The 13,618-nt window shown below is 38.1% G+C and overlaps 1 non-coding gene across 1 annotated transcript; it reads left to right on the forward strand.

The window, feature by feature from the left end:
* The first annotated feature begins 4,828 nt into the window (after nt 1-4,828).
* On the forward strand, nt 4,829-4,936 carry LOC112773598 (small nucleolar RNA R71). Its single transcript, XR_003188142.1, has one exon. It is a non-coding gene; the product is annotated as a small nucleolar RNA R71 (small nucleolar RNA).
* The last annotated feature ends 8,682 nt before the right edge of the window (nt 4,937-13,618 follow it).

The raw sequence follows: 13,618 nt of genomic DNA on the forward strand, positions 1-13,618 counted from the left end.
TTTGCATTAACTCATGAGGAACAGCAGAGCTCCAGACCTTAATCTATGGTGTGTAGAAACTCCACCGTTGAAAATACATAAGAACAAAAGGTCTAGGCATGGCCGAATGGCCAGCCTCCCAAAGAGGGTTCAATCATCAAAACATGATTCCAAGTTAGGTTGAAAGATTTAAAATACAATAGTAAAAGGTCCTATTTATAGAGAACTAGTAATCTAGGGTTTACAGAAATGAGTAAATGATGCAGAAATCCACTTCCGGGCCCACTTGGTGTGTGCTTGGGCTGAGCATTGAAGCTTTCACGTGTAGAGACTTTTCTTGGAGTTAAACGCCAGATTTTGTGCCAATTTGGGCGTTTAACTCGAGCTTTATGCCAGTTCTGGCGTTTTGACGCCAGAATTTCTATGCTGACTTGGAACGCCGGTTTGGGCCATCAAATCTTGGGCAAAGTATGGACTATTATATATTGATGGAAAGCTCAGGATGTCTACTTTTCAATGCAATGGAGAGCGCGCTATTTGGGTTTCTACAGCTCTAGAAAATCCGCTTTGAGTGCACGGATGTTAGAATCCAACAGCATCTGCAGTCCTTTTTCAGCCTCTGAATCAGATTTTTGCTCAGGTCTCTCAATTTCAGCCAGAAAATACCTGAAATCACAAAAAAACACACAAACTCATAGTAAAGTCCAGATATGTGATTTTTATTTAAAAACTAATAAAAATATAATAAAAACTAACTAAAACATACTAAAAACATACTAAAAATAATGCCAAAAAGCGTATAAATTATCCGCTCATCACAACACCAAACTTAAATTGTTGCTTGTCCCCAAGCAACTGAAAATCAAATAGGATAAAAAGAAGAGAATATACTATAAATTTCAAAATATCAATGAAACTTAGCTCCAATTAGATGAGTGGGACTAGTAGCTTTTTGCCTCTGAACAGTTTTGGCATCTCACTTTATCCTTTGAAGTTTAGAATGATTGGCATCTATAGGAACTCAGAATTTAGATAGTGTTATTGATTTTCCTAGTTCAGTATTGTTGATTATTGAACACAGTTACTTTATGAGTCTTGGCCGTGACCCTAAGCATCTTGTTTTCCAGTATTACCACCGGATACATAAATGCCACAGACACATAACTGGGTGAACCTTTTCAGATTGTGACTCAGTTTTGCTAAAGTCTCCAATTAGAGGTGTCCAGAGCTCTTAAGCACACTCTTTTTGCTTTGGACTATGACTTTAACCGCTCAGTCTCAAGCTCTTCACTTGACACCTTCACGCCACAAGCACATGGTTAGGGACAGCTTGGTTTAGCCGCTTAGGCCAGGATTTTATTCTTGTGGGCCCTTCTATCCACTGATGCTCAAAGCCTTGGATCCTTTTTATTTTACCCTTGCCTTTTGGTTTAAAGGGCTATTGGCTTGTTCTGCTTGCTTTTTCTTTTTCTTTCTCTTTCTTTTTTTTTCTCTTTTTTTTCGCATATATATTTTTTTCTGCAAGCTTTTCACTGCTTTTTCTTACTTCAAGAATCATTTTTATGATTTTTCAGATCATCAACTAACATTTCTCCTTTTTCATCATTCTTTCGAGAGCTAACAATTTTAACATTCTTAAACAACAAATTCAAAAATATGCACTGTTCAAGCATTCATTCAGAAAACAAAAAGTATTGCCACCACATCAAAATAATTAAACTATTTTAAAATTCAAAATTCATGTACTTCTTGTTCTTTTGTAATTAAAAATATTTTTCATTTAAGAAAGGTGATGGATTCATAGGACATTCATAGCCTTAAGGCATAGACACTAAGACACTAATGATCATTTAGTAAAGACACAAACATAGATAGAACATAAAGCATAGGGAACAAAAAACAGAAATTAAAGAACGGGTCCACCTTAGTGATGGCGGCTAGTTCTTCCTCTTGAAGATCTTATGGAGTGCTTGAGCTCCTCAATGTCTCTTCCTTGCCTTTGTTGCTCCTCCCTCATGATTCTTTGATCTTTTCTAATTTCATGGAGGAGGATAGAATGCTCTTGGTGTTCCACCCTTAGTTGTCCCATGTTGGAACCTAATTCTCCTAGGGAAGTGTTGATTTGCTCCCAATAGTTTTGTGGAGGAAAATGCATTCCTTGAGGCATCTCAGGGATTTCATGATGAGGAATTTCCTCATGCTCTTGTCCGTGAGTGGGATCTCTGGTTTGCTCCATCCTTTGATCAAAGTTGACCATTTTAGTGTAGGGACGTGCATCTCTTTGCATCATGGGCAAGTTGAATGCAATGCTTTTACCACACCAAACTTAGAAGGTTTTCTCGTCCTCAAGCAAAAGAAGAAAGAAAGGAGTAGAAGAAGAAGAAATAGAGGAGATGGAGGGGGGTTAGTGTTTTGGCCAAGGGGGTGAGTAGGGTGTATGATGTGTGAAAATGAAAAAGTGAAGACGGGTTTATATAGGAGTGGGGAGAGGGGTAGGGTTCGGCCATGTATGGGTGGGTTTGGGAGGGAAAGTGGTTTGAATTTGAATGGTGAATGTAGATTGGTGAAGAGATTATGGAGAAGAGGGTAGGATTTGATAGGTGAGGGGTTCTTGGGAAAGAGGTATTGAGGTGATTGGTGAAGGGTATTTGGGGAAGAGTATTATGAAAAGGTGTGAAGAAGGGAGAGAGTGAGTTAAGGTTGGTGGGGATCCTGTAGGGTCCTCAGATCCTGAGGTGTCAAGGATTTTTCATCCCTGCACCAATTAGGCTTTCAAAACGCCCTTTGCTGCCAATCGTGGCTTTAAACGCCAGGTTGCTGCCCATTTCTGGCGTTTAACGCCAGCTTCTTGCCCTTTTCTGGCGTTAAACGCCAGTCTGGTGCCCATTTCTGGCGTTAAACGCCCAGAATGGTGCCAGACTGGGCAATTGACACCCATTCTGCTGCCCTTACTGGCGTTTAAACGCCAATAGGCTTCTCCTCCAGGGTGTGCTGTTTTTAATACTGTTTTTCATTCTATTTTTGCTTTTTCAGTTGTTTTTGTAACTTCTCATGATCATCAACCTACAGAAAACATAAAATAACAATGGAAAATAGAAATTTAACATAGATAAGTAAAATTGGGTTGCCTCCCAACAAGCGCTTCTTTAATGTCAGTAGCTTGACAGTGGGCTCTCATGGAGCGTCACAAATACTCAGAGCATGATGATGGCCTCTCAACACCAAACTTAGAGTTTGGTTGTGGCCTCCCAACACCAAACTTAGAGTTTGAATGTGGGGTTTTGTTTGACTCTGTATTGAGAGAAGCTTTTCATGCTTCCTCTCCATGGTTACAGAAGGAGATCCTTGAGCCTTAAACACAAGATAGTCCCCCTTTCACTTGAAGGACCAATTCTCCTCTGTCAACATCAATCACAGCTTTTGCTGTGGCTAGGAAGGGTCTACCAAGGATGATGGATTCATCCATACACTTCCCAGTATCTAGGATTATGAAATCAGCAGGGATGTAGTGGCCTTCAACCTTTACCAAGACATCCTCTACAAGTCCATAAGCCTGTTTCCTTGAATTGTCTGTCATCTCTAGTGAGATTCTTGCAGCTTGTACCTCAATGATCCCTATCTTCTCCATTACAGAGAGAGGCATGAGGTTTATGCTTGACCCTAGGTCACACGGAGCCTTTTCAAAGGTCATGGTGCCTATGGTACAAGGTATTGAGAACTTTCTAAGATCCTGTCTCTTTTGAGGTAATCTCTGCCTAGTCAAGTCATCTAGTTCTTTAGTGAGCAAGGGGGGTTCATCCTCCCAAGTCTCATTACCAAATAACTTGGCATTTAGTTTCATGATTGCTCTAAGGTATTTAGCAACTTGCTCTTCAGTAACATCTTCATCCTCTTCAGAGGAAGAATACTCATCAGAGCTCATGAATGGCAGAAGTAAATTTAATGGAATCTCTATGGTTTCAGTGTGAGCTTCAGATTCCCATGGTTCCTCATTAGGGAACTCTTTGGAGGCCAGTGGACGTCCATTAAGGTCTTCCTCAGTGGAGATTACTGCCTCTTCCTCCTCTCCAGGTTCGGCCGTGTGGGTTATGTTGATGGCCTTGCACTCTCCTTTTGGATTCTCTTCTGTATTGCTTGGAAGAGTACTAGGAGGGAGTTCAGTAACTTTCTTACTCAGCTGACCCACTTGTGCCTTCAAGTTTCTAATGGAGGACCTTGTTTCATTCATGAAACTTTGAGTGGTTTTAATTAGATCAGAGACTACAGTTGCTAAGTCAGAGTGGCTCTGCTTAGAATTCTCTGTCTGTTGCTGAGAAGATGATGGAAAAGGCTTGCTATTGCTAAACCTATTTCTTCCACCATTATTGTTGTTGAAGCCTTGTTGAGGTCTCTGTTGATCCTTCCATGAGAGGTTTGGATGATTTCTCCATGAAGGATTATAGCTGTTTCCGTAGGATTCTCCCATATAATTCACCTCTTCCATTGCTGGGTTCTCAGGATCATAAGCTTCTTCTTCAGATGAAGCTTCTTTGGTACTGCCTGTTGCTGCTTGCATTCCAGACAGACTCTGAGAAATCATATTGACTTGCTGAGTCAATATTTTGTTCTGAGCTTATATGGCATTCAGAATATCAATCTCAAGAACTCATTTCTTCTGATTTGTCCCATTATTCACAGGATTCCTTTCAGAAGTGTACATGAATTGGTTATTTGCAACCATTTCAATGAGTTCCTGAGCTTCTACAGGCGTCTTCTTCAGATGAAGAGATCCTCTAGCAGAGCTGTCCAATGACATCTTGGACAGTTCAGACAGACCATCATGGAAGATACCTATGATGCTCCACTCTGAAAGCATGTCAGAAGGACACCTTCTGATCAATTGCTTGTACCTTTCCCAAGCTTCATAGAAGGATTCACCTTCCTTCTGTCTGAAGGTTTGGACTTCCACTCTAAGCTTACTCAATTTTTGAGGTGGAAAGAACTTTGCCAAGAAGGCATTGACTAGCTTTTCCCAAGAGTTCAGGCTTTCTTTAGGTCGTGAATCCAACCATATTCTAGCTCTGTCTCTTACAGCAAAGGGAAAGAGCATAAGCTTGTAGACCTCGGCATCAACCCCATTGGTCTTGACAGTGTCACAGATTTACAAGAATTCAGCTAAGAACTGATGAGGATCTTCCAAAGGAAGTCCATGAAACTTGCAATTCTGTTGCATTAAAGAAACTAATTGAGGCTTAAGCTCAAAGTTGTTTGCTCCAATGGCAGGGATTGAGATGCTTCTCCCATAGAAGTCGGGAGTAGGTGCAGTAAAGTCACCAAGCACCTTCCTTGCATTGTTGGCATTGTTGTTGTTTTCAGCTGCCATGGCTTCTTCTTGTTTGAAAATTTCTGTTAGGTCCTCTATAGAGAGTTGTACTTTAGCTTCTCTTACCTTTCTCTTCAAGGTCCTTTCAGGTTCAGGATCAGCTTCAACAAGAATGCCCTTGTCCTTGCTCCTGCTCATATAAAAAGAGAGGAGAAGAAAATATGGAATCCTCTATGTCACAGTATAGAGATTTCTTGAGGTGTTAGAGGAAAATAAAAATAGAAGGATGAGGTAGAGAAGAGAGAATTTGAACTTATCAAGAGGGATAGAGTTCGAATTGTATATTGAGGAGGAGTGTTAGTCCCTAAATAGAAGGAGGTGGGAAGGGGGGAAAGAATTTTCGAAAATTAATTAAAAAGATTTTGAAATAATTAAAAGAAATTTTGAAAAATTGATTGATGATTTTCGAAAACTAAAATTGAGAAGGTAGTTAAGTAATTTTGAAATTAGAAATAAAAAAGATATGATTGAGAATTATTTTGAAAAAGATGTGATTGAGGAAATATGATTGAGAAGATATTATTGAAAATCAATTTAAAAAAAAGAAAGTTTTTAAAATTAAAGTTGATTACTTGACCAACAAGAAATTAAAAGATATGATTCTAGAATTAAAATTTGATCCTTTCTTAATAGGCAAGTAACAACTTGAAAATTTTGAATTAAATCATTAATTATAGCAAGGATTTTCGAAAATAGTAATAAATGAAAAAAAGGAAAGAAATTGATTTTGAAAAGATATGATTGAAAAGATATGATTTGAAAAAGATTTGATTTTGAAAAATTATTAATATTTGAAAAAGATTTGAATTAAAAACAAAATCTTTCCTCTAGTGTCCTCCTGGCGTTAAACACCCAGAATGACATCCATTCTGGCGTTTAACGCCAAAATGCTACCTTTTTGGGCGTTTAACGCCCCTGGCGTTTAAACGCCAGTTTTCCTTCCTCCATGGGCGTCTTGAACGCCCAACTTTTTCTGTGTAATTCCTCTGCTGCATGTTCTGAATTTTCAATTCTCTGTATTATTGACTTGAAAAGACACAATTTTGAAATTTTTTTTTGAATTTTTAATGATGAGAAACAATCAAAATGCAACTAATCATGAAAAACTAAGATTAAACAAACAATGCATGCAGACACCAAACTTAGAAATTTTCATATTAGAGACACTAATAAATTGAAAATGCATATGAAAAACAACAAAACACACAAAATAAGAGAATTTAAAGATCAGAGCAAGGAAATCATCAAGAACAACTTGAAGATTAATGAAGAACATAATGCATATATTCGAAAAATGCAAGAAGAATAAAGACATGCAATTGACACCAAACTCAAAAATTGACACTAGACTTAAACAAGAAACACAAAATATTTTTGGTTGTATGATTTTATATTTTTTTTGTATATTTTTTCGAAAATATTTTGAAAAAGAGAAAATAATTAAACTCAAAATTTTTAATCAGAATTCCAGGAATCATGAAATGTTAGTCTAAAGCTTCAGTCTAAAAGATTAGACATGGCTAGCCAAGCTTCAGCAGACATATAACAACCAAATTGATGGGAATCAACTAGCTTCTGTGATGATAAAAGCATCATCTGAAACTCTAGAATTCATTCTTAAAAATTATGAAGAACATAGAATAAATATTTTTTTTAGATTTTTCGAAAATAAGAAGAAAAAAAGCTTAAACATAAAATAAAATTACCTAATCTGAGCAACAAGATGAACCGTCAGTTGTCCAAACTCGAACAATACCCGGCAACGGCGCCAAAAACTTGGTGCACGAAATTGTGATCATCAACGGCGCCAACAACTTGGTACGCACAATTGTAATCTCAACTCTTTGTCACAACTCCGCACAACTAACCAGCAAGTGCACTGGGTCGTCCAAGTAATAAACCTTACGTGAGTAAGGGTCGATCCCACGGAGATTGTCGGCTTGAAGCAAGCTATGGTCATCTTGTAAATCTCAGTCAGGCAGATTCAAATGGTTATGGAGAATTGATAATTAAAATATAAAATAAGACAGAGATACTTATGTAATTCATTGGTGAGAATTTCAGATAAGCGTATGAAGATGCTTTGTTCCTTCTGAACCTCTGCTTTCCTATTGCCTTCTTCCAATCATTCATACTCCTTTCCATGGCAAGCTTATGTTGGGTTTCACCGTTGTCAATGGCTACCTCTCGTCCTCTCAGTGAAAATGGTCCAAATACGCTATCACCGCACGGATAATCAGCTGTTGGTTCTCGATCATGTTGGAATAGGATCCATTTATCCTTTTGCGTCTGTCACTACGCCCAACACTCGCGAGTTTGAAGCTCGTCACAGTCATCCCTTCCCAGATCCTACTCGGAATACCATAGACAAGGTTTAGACTTTCTGGATCTCAGGAATGCTGCCAATTGATTCTAGCGTATACCACGAAGACTCTGATCTCATGGAATAGAAGGCTCGGTTGTCAGGCGAGGCAACCATGCGTCATGAACCAGGAGGCTAAGAGATACGCACTCAAGCTATTGCAATTAGAACGGAAGTGGTTGTCAGGCACACGTTCATAGGTGAGAATGATGATGAGTGTCACGGATCATCACATTTGTCAGGTTGAAGAACGAGTGTATATCTTAGAGAAGAAATAGGCTTGATTTGAATAGAAAAACAATAGTACTTTGCATTAATTCATGAGGAACAGCAGAGCTCCACACCTTAATTTATGGTGTGTAGAAACTCCACCATTGAGAATGGCCAGCCTCCCAAAGAGGGTTCAATCATCAAAACATGATTGCAAGATAGATTGAAAGATTTAAAATACAATAGTAAAAGGTCCTATTTATAGAGAACTAGTAACTTAGGGTTTACAGAAATGAGTAAATGATGCAGAAATCCACTTCAGGGCCCACTTGGTGTGTGCTTGGGATGAGCATTGAAGCATTCACATGTAGAGACTTTTCTTGGAGTTAAACGCCAGCTTTTGTGTTAGTTTGGGCGTTTAACTCCAGCTTTTATGCCAGTTCTGGCGTTTTGACGCCAGAATTTCTATGCTGAATTGGAACGCCGGTTTGGGCCATCAAATCTCAGGCAAAGTATAGACTATTATATATTGATGAAAAGCCCAGGATGTCTACTTTCCAACGCAATTGAGAGCGCACCAATTGAGCTTCTGTAGCTCCAGAAAATTCGCTTTGAGTGCACGGAGGTCAGAATCCAACAGCATCTGCAGTCCTTTTTCAGCCTCTGAATCAGATTTTTGCTCAGGTCCCTCAATTTCAGCCAGAAAATATCTGAAATCATAGAAAAACACACAAACTCATAGTAAAGTCCAGAAATATGATTTTTATTTAAAAACTAATAAAAATATAATAAAAACTAACTAAAACATACTAAAAACATACTAAAAACAATGCCAAAAAGCGTATAAATTATCCGCTCATCACTAGACTTCCCTAGGGTGAGACTAGGACTTGTGACTCAAGTTAGTTACTCTCACTTGACTTTCCTCCATTATTAGGGGTTAACTAAGTGAAGCAATAATCAACTCTTATCACAATTGGAGGAAACTATAATGATGGAACTTCCAATACTTACCCTTAGCCAAGGCTTTTATCTCAATTAATTGTTGCTTACTTTTGCTAGCTTGAATTCTTGCACCAACTCTTAAAACCATAAAAGACTTCCTAATCAATGATGCGCATTTTAAGGCAAATCCTAGGGAGAGCGACCCGGGATCAATACTCTCGGTCATAGATTTTAGAATTATTTGATGTGATATTTGCGTGTTGGTTAGACTATACTCACGATTAGATTTATTGCTAATTTCTAACTGGCATACGAATATTACGTTTCGTCAAATACCCCTCCTTCTAACCCTTCATACATTCACACTTCATACACTCAAAATCCCCATTCGACCGAGCCCTCTCTCTCCCTCCATATCCTTCTATTTTCTTCTTCTTCTACTCCATTCTTCTCTTTTTTTATTTTTGCTCGAGGACGAGCAACGTTTTTAAGTTTGGTGTGGGAAAAGTGTTGCTTTTTGCTTTCCATTACCACTTATGGCACCCAAGGTTGGAGAATCCTTTAGAAAGAGGAAAGGAAAGGCTGTAGCCACCACCTTTGAATCTTGGAAGATGGAGAGATTCATCACCAAAGCCCACCAAGACCACTTCTATGAAGTAGTGGCAGAGAAGAAGGTGATCCCTGAGGTCCCTTTCAGGCTCAAGAAGAATGAGTATCCAGAAATCCAAAGAGAGATCCGGAGAAGAGATTGGGAAGTCCTAACCAATCCCATTCAAGATGTTGGGATTTTAATGGTGTAAGAGTTCTATGATAATGCGTGGGTTACTAACAACCATGACACTAGTGTGAATCCAAATCCAAAGAATTGGAGCACCATGGTTCAAGGGAGAATCTTAGATTTTATCCCGAAAATTGTGAGACTGGCGTTCAACTTGCCTCTGATGCAAGGAGACCTACATCCTTACACTAGGAGAGTCAACTTTGATCAGAGACTGGATCAATTGCTCTCAGACATCTGTGTGGAAGGAGCACAGTGGAAGAGGGATTCCCAAGGTAAGCCCATTCAACTAAGAAGGCTTGACCTAAAGCCTATAGCTAGAGGATGGGTGGATTTTATCTAACGCTCTATCATTCCTACTAGCAATCGGTCAGAAGTAACCATTGAAAGGGCCATCATGATCTATTGCATCATGATTGGAAGTGAGGTCGAAGTACATGAGGTGATTCCTCAAGAACTGTACAAGATAGCTGAGAAGTCATCCACCAACACAAGGTTGGCATTCCCACACCTCATCTGTCATCTATGCAATTCAGCTGAAATTGTCATAGAGGGAGATATCTCCATTGAGAAGGACAAGCCCATCACTAAGAAGAGGATGGAGCAAACAAGAGAGCATGCACAAGAGCCTGTGCAGTCGCCTCAGCATGAGATCCCTGAGATACCTCAAAGGGTATATTTTCCTCCTCAAAGCTATTGGGATCAATGGCATACTTCCATGGAAAAATTGAGCTCTAACATGAATCAGTTAAGGATGGAGCATCAAGAGCATTCAACCATTCTCAATGAAATTAGAAAAGACCAAAGGACTATGAGGGAAGAACAACAGAGACAAAGGAGTGACATTGAAGAGATCAAGCACTACATTGGGTTCTCAAGGAGGAATACTAGCTGCCACCATTAAAGGTGGATTCGTTCTCTTTATGTCCTTTTCTTTTGTTATTTTTCTGTTTTCTGTTATGTTGTATTGTCTGTTCTCTTGTTCTTATTGCACTATCATTTCCATCTATGTCTTAAAGTTGTAAAATGTTCCATATATCTCTCATCTTGCTTAAGAAGTTTTTTTTGAATAGAATTGAGAGGTACATGAATTTCAAGTTTATAATAAGAATAGTTCAATTATCTTGATGTGGTGGCATTGCTTTTGTTTTTGGAATGTATGAATAAACAGTGCATATTTGAAGTTGGAATTTTAGAATGTTGGCTCTTGAAAGAATGATGAAAAAGGAAAAGTATTATTAGTAATCTGAAAAATCTAAATAAATTGATTCTTGAAGCAAGAAAAAGCAGCAAAAAGAAAAGGAAAAAGCATGTTGCAAAAGAAAAAAAATAATATATATATATATAGCAGAAAAAATAATAAAAAGCAGAAAAAGCCAATAGCTCTTTAAACCAAAAGGCAAGAGAAAAAAGCCAATAACCCTTTAAACCAAAAGGCAAGGGTAAAAGGATCCAAGGCTTTGAGCATTAATGGTTAGGAGGGCCTACAAGGAATGAAATTCTGGCATAAGCTACTCAACCAAGCTGTCCCTAACCATGTGCTTGTGGTGTGAAGATATCAAGTGAAAAGCTTGAGACTGAGTAGTTAAAGTCGTGGTCCAAAGCAAAAAGAGTGTGTTTAAGAACTTTGGACACCTCTATCTGGGGATTCTAGCAAAGATGAATCACAATCCAAAAGGGTTCACCCAGTTAAAGTGTCTGTGGCATTTATGTATCTGGTAGTAATACTGAAAAACAAAGTGCTTAGGGTCACGGCCAAGACTCTCAAAGTTGTGTCCAAGAATAAAAAAGAATTAAACTAGGAGAGTCAATAATATCATCTGTATTCTAAGTTCCTAAAGAGACCAACATTTCTGAGTTTCAATGGATAGTGAGATGCCAAAACTATTCAGAAGCAAAAAGCTACTAAGTCTCGCTCATCTAATTAAAACTGAGCTTCATTTGAAACTCTGAGATTTATTGTATCTTACTCTTCTTTTTATCCTACTGTGTTTTTAGTTTTTTGCAGACAAGCAACAGTTTAAGTTTGGTGTTGTGATGAGCAGATATTTTATATGCTTTTTGGCATCATTTTTATATAGTTTGTAGCATGTTTTGTTTAATTTTTATTAAGTTTTCATAGGTTTTAGTGCTAAATTTACATTTTTGGATTCTACTTTGAGTTTGTGTGCTTTTATACAATTTCAGGTATTTTCTGGCTGAAGTTGAGGAGCTAGAGCAAAAGTCTGATTCAGAGACAGAGAAAGTACTGCAGATACTGTCCGGATCAGACCTCCTTGCACTCGGAAGAGCTTTTTTGGAGCTACAGAAGTCCAAATGGAGCGTTCGCAACGGCTATGGAAATCTAACTTCCAGAGCTACCAGTAATGAATAATAGTCCATACTTTGCTTCAAAATAGAAGGCCCAAAATTGGCGTTCAATGCCCATTCCTCTTCGTTCTTCATACTATGACCGCATGCCTGACAACCACCCGTGTTCTTTTTGGGTTCGTGTGAATACATGACTGGAAAGCATCGAACCGCTAGCTTGATTATACATCTCTTAGACGGCTAATCCACGACTTCGTTAGGGACTTCTCGAGACACCAGTTCAGCCAAGGTATGGCGAGATTAGGGTCTTTGTTGTAAAGGCTAGAACGTAAAGACGCAGCATTCTTTGATCCAGAAGATTCGACTTTGTCTGTGGCATTTTGAGTAGGATCATTAAGGAGAATGGACTGTAGGAGTTTCACCCTCAATCAGAATGGATCCGCACTAACCTTAGGGTTCAGATATGGAGGAGATTAGCGACTGCAGCCATACAGCATTTTATCCCACACAGCCTGCCATAGAAGAAATCATTCACAATTGAAGAAGACAGTAATACCAGAGTTAATCCAGAAGGACAAAGCATCTCCAAGCCTTAACCATCTTCTTATCACTGCTTATAATCAAACATTGTAATTCCATTTTTCATTCCTTTTATGCTTTTAACCAAATTCAAACTATAACTCTTCTATCCGCCTGACTAAGATCTGCAAGATAACCATAGCTTGCTCAAATCGCAATCCTCGTGGAATCGACCCTGACTCGCTCAGGTATTACTTCGACGACCCAGTGTACTTGCTGGTTAAGTTGTACAAAGTGTGAGAATTCGTGCACCAATGAACTAAGAAAGCATGAAAATGAACAACAACTAAGCTACCACTAAACTAAGAGACAATTAATGCAAACTAAGCTAGATTGAAGCAATAAACCAATGAGGATGTAATTCAATGCATGAAAGAATCTTGACTTGGTATTGAGATTTAAGGAATCCTATCCTTGTCATAACCACAGCCATGGCAATTACAATGAGTTAATCCCACTTAGTTAACACCTAAACACTGTGAAAAGTCAAGTAAGCATAATTGGCCTTAATCTACAAATCCTAGCTAACTTACTAATTAAGCCTAGTAAAAAGCTAGCGTTAATGGAAATAAGATCAACTAACAACCCAAAATTATGACTCAATGTTGGACATTAATGACTCTAGGATCTCAGTTACTCAAACTCCAAGCCAATGAGTGAAAATCTACTCCATATTCATAATGGGCATTTCAATAAACACTTAGTGGGCACATAACAAAGCATAGTAAATTGCAAAAGATACTTAAAACTATAACCAACCAATACAAATAATCAACAATAGTAATTCAATAAACATATATAAACCACAAAACATCAAATTCATAAACAAGAAACTCAAGAATTCATAAATAATTATACTAACAAAGCAACTTTAATTATAAGAAAGTATGAGTAAGTATATTGTAAATGGAGAGAAAATTAAGAACTACTTATAATGGAAACAAGCTAGAATCCAAGATTAAAATGTAAATAGTAAATCCTAATAATCCATAATAGAACACTAATGAGAATTGAGAGTGTTTTCCTAAGAAAAAATATATGTAAAAACCTAACCAAAACTTGCTACTATGGTGTATGTATGTGTTGTTGTTTT

Source organism: Arachis hypogaea, chromosome 18 (assembly GCF_003086295.3).
Source record: "Arachis hypogaea cultivar Tifrunner chromosome 18, arahy.Tifrunner.gnm2.J5K5, whole genome shotgun sequence".
Classification (NCBI taxonomy): Eukaryota; Viridiplantae; Streptophyta; class Magnoliopsida; order Fabales; family Fabaceae; genus Arachis; species Arachis hypogaea.